This window comes from Thamnophis sirtalis, unplaced genomic scaffold, assembly GCF_051295495.1.
Source record: "Thamnophis sirtalis isolate CommonGarterSnake01/CBP01778 unplaced genomic scaffold, rThaSir2_p1.2 scaffold_4, whole genome shotgun sequence".
NCBI classification, from domain to species: domain Eukaryota; kingdom Metazoa; phylum Chordata; class Lepidosauria; order Squamata; family Natricidae; genus Thamnophis; species Thamnophis sirtalis.
Window position 1 is genome coordinate 89012576 of NW_028261384.1, and position 11234 is coordinate 89023809.

Here is an 11234-nt window from a genome sequence, read left to right on the forward strand (position 1 = left end):
TTCTGCCCAGTTGCTAAGTGATTCCAGGCCCCTCCTTCTGAGCACTTGCAGGAATGCCCTTAGTTCCCAAGAGAAGTATTTTGTTTTGACTATAATACCCCAACTATCTCTATTCCCCAGTCCCTGTCCCTCTTCTCCAGTGTGTCAGCGCTGAAGTCTCAAAATGGCCTCAGTCAGGCCAACTTCAGCACTGACAATTACTTTATCATCTGATTCTTTCTCTTGCTGATATTTTAGAAGCTTGGTGAGTTCTAATTGTATACATAGGCAAAACCTTGACTGAATTGATCATCTTGAGTAACATGAAATGTTTATTGCACCATTAAATCAAATAAGAATCACCATTTGTGAGTCCAAAGGGGCAGCAGTCATGGGCTTGAATAGTTTTGCCATTAATATAGATGGGGGAAAAAAGATAATTTTCAGATGAAAAGTTGGATGATATTGGAAGACATTATACGTTTACTGAAATGCTTTATCACTGAGCTAGAGAAAAAAGAAGTATATTCTAATCAAAGAGAAAAGGAAGAGGTGATTGCAGAGTATACCTTTATTAAAGTGAGCTCCAAGCTCAATCTAGGAGGAAGCCCAAAATATAAAGAATCTAATATTGCAACTAAACTGTTTTTTGATTATGTCATCTAAGGATTTTGACTTCTGAGAAACCAACTTAACCTTCTTTAATTTGTCCCAGAGGGATTATGGAATCAAAATGTGAGTAATAAAGCAGAAGGAATTAAGATCTGTATTAAGCTCTCTCAGTAGCTCAGACTAGGAAGTAGCTGTCAGGCTACTTGATAGGTCTTATTAGAATGAATATAATGGTATTTTGTTTCCTTTAGACTACCAAAAAGCAATACATGACCAGTTCCATCATATAACCAATTTCATTGTATTTAAGTACAATGACAATAAAGATTATACTTATTCAGATTTATAAGATGTACATAGTCAGAGTTTATTCTATGATGTTTCAACCTTTAACTTGGAATTAAGGTCATAAATCATTGGAGTATATTCCGTGCATTAGCATTAGAAGCTGTTCAGGTCATGATGCTTAAGTGTTTCAGAAAGGATGTATAAAATCCATTAATATTTATCTTTCTTGATGGAGGGCTTGGCTATATATAAAACTGAAAAGTCCCTATACAGAATAAAACTGATCACACATTGTCTCCTGGTGGTCTATATAAATAAAAACACCACATAAGATAATACAGTATTCAAAAACAAAGACATTTCCTCCTTGCCAATCACATCTACCAGACCCACTGGAGTGGGGAGGTAATGAATGTTGCTGGTTCCATCCCCTAAGGAGATATATCTGGTGGGACCCAGAAGAAGAGCCTTCTCCATGGTGGCTCCTTCCTTTTGGAACATCATCCTCTCGGAGATTACCATATTTTTGTTGTATAAGATTCACCTTTTCCCTCCCCAAAAAAGGGTGAAAATCTGGGTGCATCTTATACTCTGAATGTAGCTCCATCCACCCACCTGCCCACACCTGTCTGCCTCCATGTGTCACATTTTTGGGTGGTTCCAGGCAGCGGGAATCCTCACTTCCACTCAAATTTTGATAATAAAGAAAGGGAGGTTGGAACTCATTTGGCGAAGGGGGCACTGCACAAGAGGCATAAGGCAGTTACTGCTATATCCGCCACCTGGAATGCCTTCATTTCAGATCCGTCACCTTCCGCACATCCAGTTGAAGATCCATCACCCTCTTCCCTACATATTCATATAACAGAACAGCTTTATCATGGCGGCTATTTGAGTGGATGGTAAACTGCTTCTGCTTCCAATCATGCCCCACCTGGATGGGGAAGCTGCCACCACCAGGCTCCAGCAGGTTGAGCGGAGCTGCCTGCGTCATGGAGGAACCCCGCATCCCATGCCTTTCCCCCCGCTCTCTGCCACTGCTGGCTGCTTCGCCTTTGTCTGCTTGTGGTGAAGGGCTCAGGCTCGGGATATGCACACAAGGATATGGCATAATCTATTTCTCTGAGCATTTAAGGGGAAGTGGGACATATATGTCTTTCTGATATCACAGTAACCAACTGCTTCAAAAAAAAAATTGTTGAATTTGGTACTTGACACATTTTGACACAAACTTTTTGTCTCATTTGTTTGGTACTTGATGTTTGGTACTAAAAAGTACTTTTTAAAGTAGTTTTTAAAAAGTACTTTAGTACTCCCAGAACCAATTAGTATTTTAGTACCTCCAGGAACCAGTTAACGACAAGTACTAAGGTACTGCTGTATTATATTAGAATGAAGCCACTTTATGCAGCTCATTGCCTTTTCTCATCATGTGTACAGAGGAAGGAAGATTATCTATTGCTCAAGCAATGAGGGGAGAATTCTTTGAAACCTCAACAAAGATATAACTCTTGATTCACTAAAGTATAGGAAGGGGGAAGATGTACAGTACGATCATATTTGCAAGATTGTGTTATTACAGCCAATCTCAATAAAAGTGGTTTTAACCTTCCACTGGAGTAGATGTCATTGTCTTATCTACATAGTGGAGCTGACAATATTAGAGTACAGTTGTTCTCTTTTATGCCCATCGGAGTTTAAATTGTGCATTTCTCTTTTCTACTTTTCTCATCTTAATGGGCACTTGTTGTATACTTGTCATGTTTTATGCTAGATTGCAGTTGATCTTGACATAATTACATTACTACTCTGGGAAATTGTAGTCAATATATAATGCCTACGGTCCAGGCAACGACCCTTCTCTGATTACATAGAGTTAATCTGGCTATCATAGTTGTCAAGATGTGAAAAAATGCAGTTGGACAGATATCTACTGATCTTTACTAGGATTGTGACCAGCAGAATGAATAGAAAATAGGAATCCATTCCAAGAGAAAGAGAAATCTTCAACAATCTCTGTTGCTAAACATGAGGAATTGATTGTTGTCCCATAATAAGAATAAACTAATCTTGTGGCTGTCTCTATATGATTTATTGCCTTCGTCAACACATGCTTCTATTCATGGTGTCTCTTCTGCTATGGTTGGCTGAGCTTGTTGACAAGAATGTTGTCACCTTCAGGCATGTGGATTGCGGGGTTAAAGATAAAGTTGATGGAAAATCAATGCTAAATCTGTAATATACAGTGCAAAAGAAGATTCCATTAGATCTTCTTTAGTTATACCAAGGATTTCTCCCATTAGAATTGAATATGAGGTCAGAGACACAGCTCTTTGAAGGCCCAGGGTTCCTTCTAAATTATGAAGAGCTTAAGCCTACTGATGCATCACAATTTTTTTCCAGAAAGAAGTTATTAAAGATTACAGACAATTATACAGATTACTAAGAAATCCAAAAAAAAATTCTGCTCTATCATTTTGCAGATATTGTCAACTTAGTTAAAAGGTTATCTAGTAATTTTTGAGAATAATATGTAAACTACATTACATTTTTACTACTTTATCTTGAGTTTGTAACAAAGAACAGCTGTTTTTTTTCCAGTTTTCTGAATGGTATTTTAATGTAAAATTTAAAGTAATTTATCCTCCCAAAGGACCGCTTTTTATCATATAAATATGAACAGATTATTATCATCAAAAATATTACACTGATTTTTGAACATTTTCTTGCCATATTATTTTTTCTTCCGTTCAATCATGTGCAGTTCTCAGAGAATACCTGCAGTTTCCTTGGCAAGATTTTTCAGAATTGGTTCTTCCCAGAGATAAAGTAAGGCTCAGGATAACCCAGATGGCTTTGTGCCTAAAAACTAGAACTCATGGTCTCCCATGAGTTCTAGTCTGGTGCCTTCACCAGTAATCAAACTAGTTCATCAGCTAGCCATACCTTTACTGGGAATCAAACCTGGCCTGTATTACATATCAGGCAGTTGTATTAGCCACTAATTTAAAATAGCCAATAGCAGAAAAATTCGGAGATAAAAACCAGAAACAAGGAGAACTTGGCCTGTTACCCAAAATCTTGTAGAAGGAAACGTGGCTCACACCTGTAAATTTACAGGAAGTATATTGGTATATAATTGGTTCCCTACAAACATCATTTCATACTAGAATATAGACATTAATTAATTGTATGTCTCATTATTTCATTTCTCCACAGCCCCAAAAAATTTTCATTTCATTTCTCTGCCTCCAATATATCTTTTTCCTCTTGTCTCACATTTCCATATTTATTCTATTTATAGATCACCCATGCTGAATTATGTGGCCATTTAGCAAGTTCTGCTTCTATAATGCCCCTCCCACTCTAAATGAATGGTGTGGATTCTTCCCTTGTAGTATATATGAAAGTGGCTGATACTTTTCCGCTGTTGCCAAGCTATGTTGCAGGAAGTTATATGCCCAATTTCCTCCTTTATAAAAGTCAAAATTCACATAATTCTCCCTACTGCTGGGCCATGGGATGGCAATAATCTTCAGAAAAGCCCTTTATATGCATAGTATCTCTACTCTTCTAGACGTAAACACAATACAATTCTTTTTAAAAATATTTTTTAAAGTTTATTATAACATAAAATGCAACTGGAAAATAAAAATAAAGAAAAAAGGGGGAAGTACAAACTGTAAGGAAAAGGAAAAAAGAAAATGGGGAATAAAGGCCAACTCAACCAAATACTAATACAGTTATAGATAATGTAAGGTCAAAATTATAATTATTAGAAGCCTATTCTATAATTTACACAATTCTAAATTTAGTAATTTTTTATTAAAATTCTAAATATCATTTTTCCCTATACAGGACATAAAAAACTAGAAGCAACATCTCAATAGAAACAGGACCAAATAAAAATTCTGTATTTCAAACAATTTACATCTTAACCTTACAATCTTAACCAATCCATTTTTTATTTCCTCCCCCTTATTGTAAAAAGTATGTGTGTGTGTGTGTATGTATGTATGTATGTATGTATGTATGTATGTATGTATGTATGTGTATATATATATATATATATACACACACATAGTATAGTATATATATATATATACTATATACTATAGTATATATACTATATACTATAGTATATATATATAGAGAGAGAGAGAGAGGCTTATTAATATTTGTAGACTATCTTCATTAATATTAACATAATTCATTATACTCTTTCAATTTCTTTAATCTTACAAAGAAAACTTTTATATTTCATATCCATTTTAAAACTCCAAATGTTTCTTTACATTTTTTTATTGTTAACAAATTCTAATACGTATTTGCTTTAACTTCCTCTTAACATATCTACCTTCAAATTCTATTTCAATAAAATTTACTAACTTTAGGAATTACTCAAGCACTACATATAAGAAAAAGAAAAAATAATCAAATCCATGTTATAAACATGAAACCATACATTGGAACTTTCTTTTAGTTACATATATCAGACAAGTAAAAAAAATCCATCCTAACTTCAGTTAGCTCATTAAGTCACTCCTTCCAATATCCTCATAAATTACATTTTTTTAAAATCTGGAATGTCTATCGAACAAATATAAACTTCACTTTTCCACAGCAGATTCTTAATCTTGTTAGTATCCATAAAGAAAAAGTCCCAAACTTCTCTTGAGGATTGTTGATTTACTTGAAAGAATTTTCTTTCATTTGCACTGGAAAGCTTGTATTCAAACCATCTCATAATAGTTATAATTGGTTGGTGTCAGATTTGTATTCCAAAATTACAATTATTTCCTTTGCATTGTTAAATACTTGTGGAATATCCTTTGTGGCTTGGTTAACTTTCTGCAAATAAATGTATCTCTGGATTATTCAACTTTCTTCCAATAGCTTGGTAATTAGTTTCTCTTGCTCCTCTTTCATACATCTTTAGAACATAATTGACCTATAAACTGATTTTTTTTAAATATAACTTTGGCAATCTGATGCATTCAATATTTCTTCTAATCTGTATTCTTCTTCCTCCTCTATTCTTTAGCTCCCTTTTATAGTTAAAGAATTGACTTTCACAAATCAATTGATATTTCTGACCAATCAGAATTCATTAAAATCAGAAGACTTTAACCACCCACAACAAATAGTTCAAAGTTATAGATTTTAACTCCCAATAACAAATAAGTGTGGCAGATTCATATTAATGGTAAAACCACAACTTTTTAAATCCTTATGTTTCTCCATCAAAGTTAAAATAAAAGTACTGCACACTTCCTTATTTTAGTTCATCTCCAGCAGCCCTCTTCCTTGTCATTCGACAATAAGAATGTCTCAAAAATGGTGAAGATTTTCAGAAAGGAGTAGTAGGCTGTGACTGAAATGAGCCTCTTTTACTTATTAGGTTCGAGGTTCAAGGTTTGAGGTTCATTTTATTTATATGCCGCCCTATTCCCTGAGGGACTCAGGGCGGCTCACAAACCCAAAGGGAGGGGGGGAGGTAAACACAAAGAAATTACAACAGAAAAGGTACAGGGGAATTTAAAAAACAGCCAACAGCCACACGATTCGAGAGGGGAAGGGAACTCATCAACCCCAGGCCTGCCAACACAGCCAGGTTTTAACGGCTTTTCGGAAAGCCTGGAGAGAGGTGAGGGTCCGAGCTCGTTCCAAAGGGCTGGAGCAGCCACAGAGAAGGCCCTCCCCTGGGTAGTAGCCAGATGACATTGGCCAGTAGATGGAACCCGGAGGAGGCCTAATCTGTGGGATCTAATGGGCCTTTGGGAGGTAATTGGCAGCAGGCGGTCTCTCAAGTACCCAGGTCCAATACCATGAAGGGCTTTATAATTGACGACTAGCACCTTGTAGTGTATCCGGAGACCAATCGGTAACCAGTGCAGCTCGCGGAAGATAGGTGTAACGTGGGTGTACCGAGGTGCACCCACAATCGCTTGCGCGGCTGCATTCTGGATGAGCTGAAGTCTCCGAATGCTCTTCAAGGGCTGCCCCATGTAGAGTGCATTGCAGTAGTCCAGTCTTGAGGTCACAAGGGCATGAGTGACTGTTGCGAGTGCCTCCCGGTTCAGGTAGGGACGCAATTGGTGCACCAGGCGAACCTGGGCAAATGCCCCCCTGGTCTCAGCTGACAAATGATGTTCTAAGGTCAGGTGTGGGTCCAGGAGGACTCCCAAATTGCGAACCCTGTCTGAGGGGCGTAAAATTTCACCCCCCAGCCTGAGTGATGGAATGCTTAGCCAATTTTTGGGAGGGAAACACAACAGCCACTTGGTCTTGTCTGGATTGAGCGCAAGCTTGTTTACCCCCATCCAGACCCTGACAGCCTCCAGGCACTGGCACATCACGTCAACCGCTTCACTGAGTTGGCACGGGGTGGACAGATACAACTGGGTATCGTCCGCATACTGGTGGTATTTTATCCTGTGCCACCGAATGATCTCGCCCAACGGCTTCATGTAGATGTTAAACAGGAGGGGGGACAGGACCAAACCCTGCGGAACCACATATTTCAGTGGTCTAGGGGTCAACCTCTGCCCCCCAACCAACACCGACTGCGACCTGTCCGAGAGGTAGGAGGAGAACCACTGAAGGACGGTGCCTCCCATCCCCCCCTCTCATAACCGCCGCAGAAGGATACCATGGTCGATGGTATCAAAGGCCGCTGAGAGGTCAAGAAGCACTAGGACGGAGGCATGACCTCCGTCCCTGGCTCTCCAGAGATCATCAGTCAGTGCGACCAAAGCAGTTTCCATGCTGTAGCCAGGCCTGAATCCAGACTGAAAGAGATCTAGATAATCGGCTTCATCCAAGGACCGTCGGAGCTGAAAGGCCACCACTTTCTCAACAAGCTTCCCAATGAAGGGAAGGTTGGAGACTGGACGGTAGTTATTCAAAATGGCTGGATCTAGAGATGGCTTCTTCAGGAGGGGTCTCACCACCGCTGCCTTCAATGGTGGGGGAAAGAAGCCCTCCCGAACGGAGGCGTTCACTATCGCCTGGATCCAGCCCCGCGTCACCTCCTTGCTGTTCGCAACCAGCCAGGAGGGGCACGGGTCCATTGCACACATGGCGGCACTCACCGCTCCCATGGCCTTGTCCACTTCATCAGGAGTAACAAGTTGAAAATCAATCCAGAGATGTCGCTCAAGACCCTCCCCCGGTACCTCAGCTGGCTCTGCGCAATTGGAGTCCAGGTCTGTCCGAAGCCGAGCAACTTTATTAAAGATAATAATCTAATAAAGTGTTCAAGAAGTGAAAGGCATGACATTGCCCATTGAAAAATAAATTCCAAAACAGTTGTTTTTTCAACAACAAAGTGATTGCAGACCTGTCCCCAGCTGAATGGCTCACTGACTGCTCTGAAGCACAGCTTCCCAAATCTTCTGCAGGCAGCTATTGTAAGGAGGCTCTTGTGGGATGATTCTAGGACTCTTCCTAATCCAGGAGAGTCCTGTAAACTGAGGGAACACAGTTTCCTTGTTAGTAAACTGAAAAAGCTTTATCCAGAGAAAACTCCCTTTCATGGCGCTTTCCCCTAGATTGGTTAGTCAGTCACCTTCACCAGAAGCCACTGACACAATGCAAATCTGTAAGTTCTAGGAAGTTCTGAATATGGTTCTGCAAAGGCTGATAGCCTATATTTATTTATTTATTTATTTATTTATTTATTTATTTATTTATTTATTTATTTATTTATTTATTTATTTATTTATTTAATTTTACTTATTTAGTTTGTCAAACATGTACAAGATAACAGTAATATGCTTCATAAAAAATAATAGACTCCCATACCTCCACATATTGAAAGATATGACACATATTGAAGCATTATATAAACCAAGATACCATAATTTTATGCAATAATTATATATTATATAAATAGGATATTTATATTTGTAATAAGAATTGCACCATGTACTTGAACAATTAGTTTTAGAAGGCATGTGGAAATCACACTCTGCAACTCCAGGACATCACATCATATCTTAACACCAGGTTTGACCAGGATCCAGCACAATTAGTTAACAGCAGCCTGACCTCCAAGGAGGTCAAATTGTATATGCTGTTAGTGACCCCCAATGCAAAGTCTGGCATGCTCCTGAAAGCCGTAGAGCAAGGGTGTCAAACTCAAGGCCCTGGCTGTATCCAGCCCAAAGGGTGCTTAGATCTGGCCTGCAGGAGAGTTCTGGAAACAGCTAAAGACTAGCCTGTGGTGCCTCTGCCAGTGAAAACGGAGCTGTGTGCGGCCCTCCCAGGCTCCATTTTTATTGGCAGAGGGTTGCAGGAGGTCATCGCATCCGAAAACGGAGCTTGGGAACCTGTTTTCTCTAGCAGAGCACTCAGGCCACCAGAGATGCCCCTGACATGAGGGGTGTTGAGCTGGCCACGCCCACCTGGCCATGCCCAATCCAAACCCACGAGGTCAAACACAACTCTGATGCAGCCCTCAATGAAACACCCCTGCTGTAGAGCATAGACCCAATGATTGTGGTTAAAACAAACCAAAAAATATTATTTCAAAATGGAAATAGAATGGAAACCCTAGAGGACCATCCTGCAAAATATCATTTGCACATGTCTTGCTTAGAACCTTTCAGGTACAAAATGTGAAGCTGTACAAACATGTGTATACTTTTTACTACATACAAATCTATATTCTATACAGATTTATTTATACTTTATATACGACTTAATCTAGTACTTATAAGACCACACATGGAATACTGCATCTAGTTTTGGTCACCACAATACAAAAAAGATACTGAGACTTTAGAACAGAGCTGTCAAATTCCCAATCCATAGGCCAGATGCGTCACACACTGGCCATGCCCAGTTTAGCGAAGGGGGGGGGAAGTCCTGATATGTCACGTGACGCTGCAGTGACGACACAAGTTTGACACCCCTGGTCTAGAAATAGTGAAGAAAGAGAAGAGCAAAAAAGATGACTAGGGGACTGGAGGCTAAAACATATGAAGATTAGTTGCAGGAATTGGATATGTCTAGTTTAAAGAAAAGAAGGATTAGGGATGACATGACAGCAATGTTCCAATATTTGGGGGGCTGTCACAGAGGGTAGGGGGTCAAACTATTCTCCAAAACACCTGAGGGCAGAAAAAGAAGTAAAAGAACTAAATTTATTAAGGAGAGATCCAACCTAGAACTAAGGAGAAATTGTGCATCAGTGAGAACAATTAATCACTGCACCAGCTTGCCTTCAGAAATTGTGGGTGTTACTGAGCAGCTGAGAGTCAAAAGAGAAACTGCAGCCCAGCTGAGCCAGCCTAAAGCTGCTGGTTATAATAACAAGTCCTGTCAAGGCCAGAAAGAATCCTACTTGCAGTTCAGCAGGAGTCCTATGACTGGGAAAGATCCCTTCTGATTAAAAAGACTCTAGAATCTTTGCCTATAGTGCAGCCATCAAGGTACAAGAAAAAGGCCTAGTGGCAGGCCAATGGGGAAGTGGTGGTCTACTGCACAGACTGTGGCAACTGAGATCTGCAAACGTGTTCTGTGGCAAATGCTGAGGAAAGTGGTCTCCACAACTGTGAGCCATTGCAGAGGTGCAGCTACAAGGCAGGCCAAGATTGTCTGTGTATAAGCCTCCTAAAGGCTATGCATGTCCTTTTTTGACAAAAAACAGGGCTGTTTTTTTGCAAAAAATGGGCCATTTTTTGCTCATTTTGGAAGGCTTCCAACCCCCAGGAGCACTCTACAAGCCTCCTAAAGGTTATTAAAGCCCTGTTTTATGAAAGATCTGCAGAGTGCAAAATCGTTTTTTTTTTAACTTTTTTTTCTTATACTCCGAAAAATAAGGTAGTAAGCTTTTAGCCTACTGAAGTCTAAATTCTAGAGTTCATAGAGGGGTTACAAAGATACTCCTTCCCCCAGTTAAATGGGAAAGAAAGATCTTTACAATGCAATATGGGGAGTAAATTACATTATGTGCAGCAAATTTACCAACAAGCTATGTATCAACTCATAGGCATGATGCCATCCTAAATCCTAAATCTAAAGCATTGACTCAGAACAATGAAATTTTGCAAAGCCACATTAATATGGTTATATTCCACTTCTCAGTAAAGATGACAACAACACTAACTGTAAAAGAAAATACGTAGTTCAAAAAGGCCACATAAAACATGAAATCACCAATTAAAATTACAGCTCTTTGAGCTTGTTTGCAGACATTTTGTTATCTGAATATGTAACATATTGCCGCCCTGAGTCCCCCAGGATTGGGCGGCATATAAACCCATTAAATTGCGAAATGTGAATTGCGAACATCTTCATTGCTACAAGAGAATATAATTTGGTCTCTGTTTATATACATACAATAACCT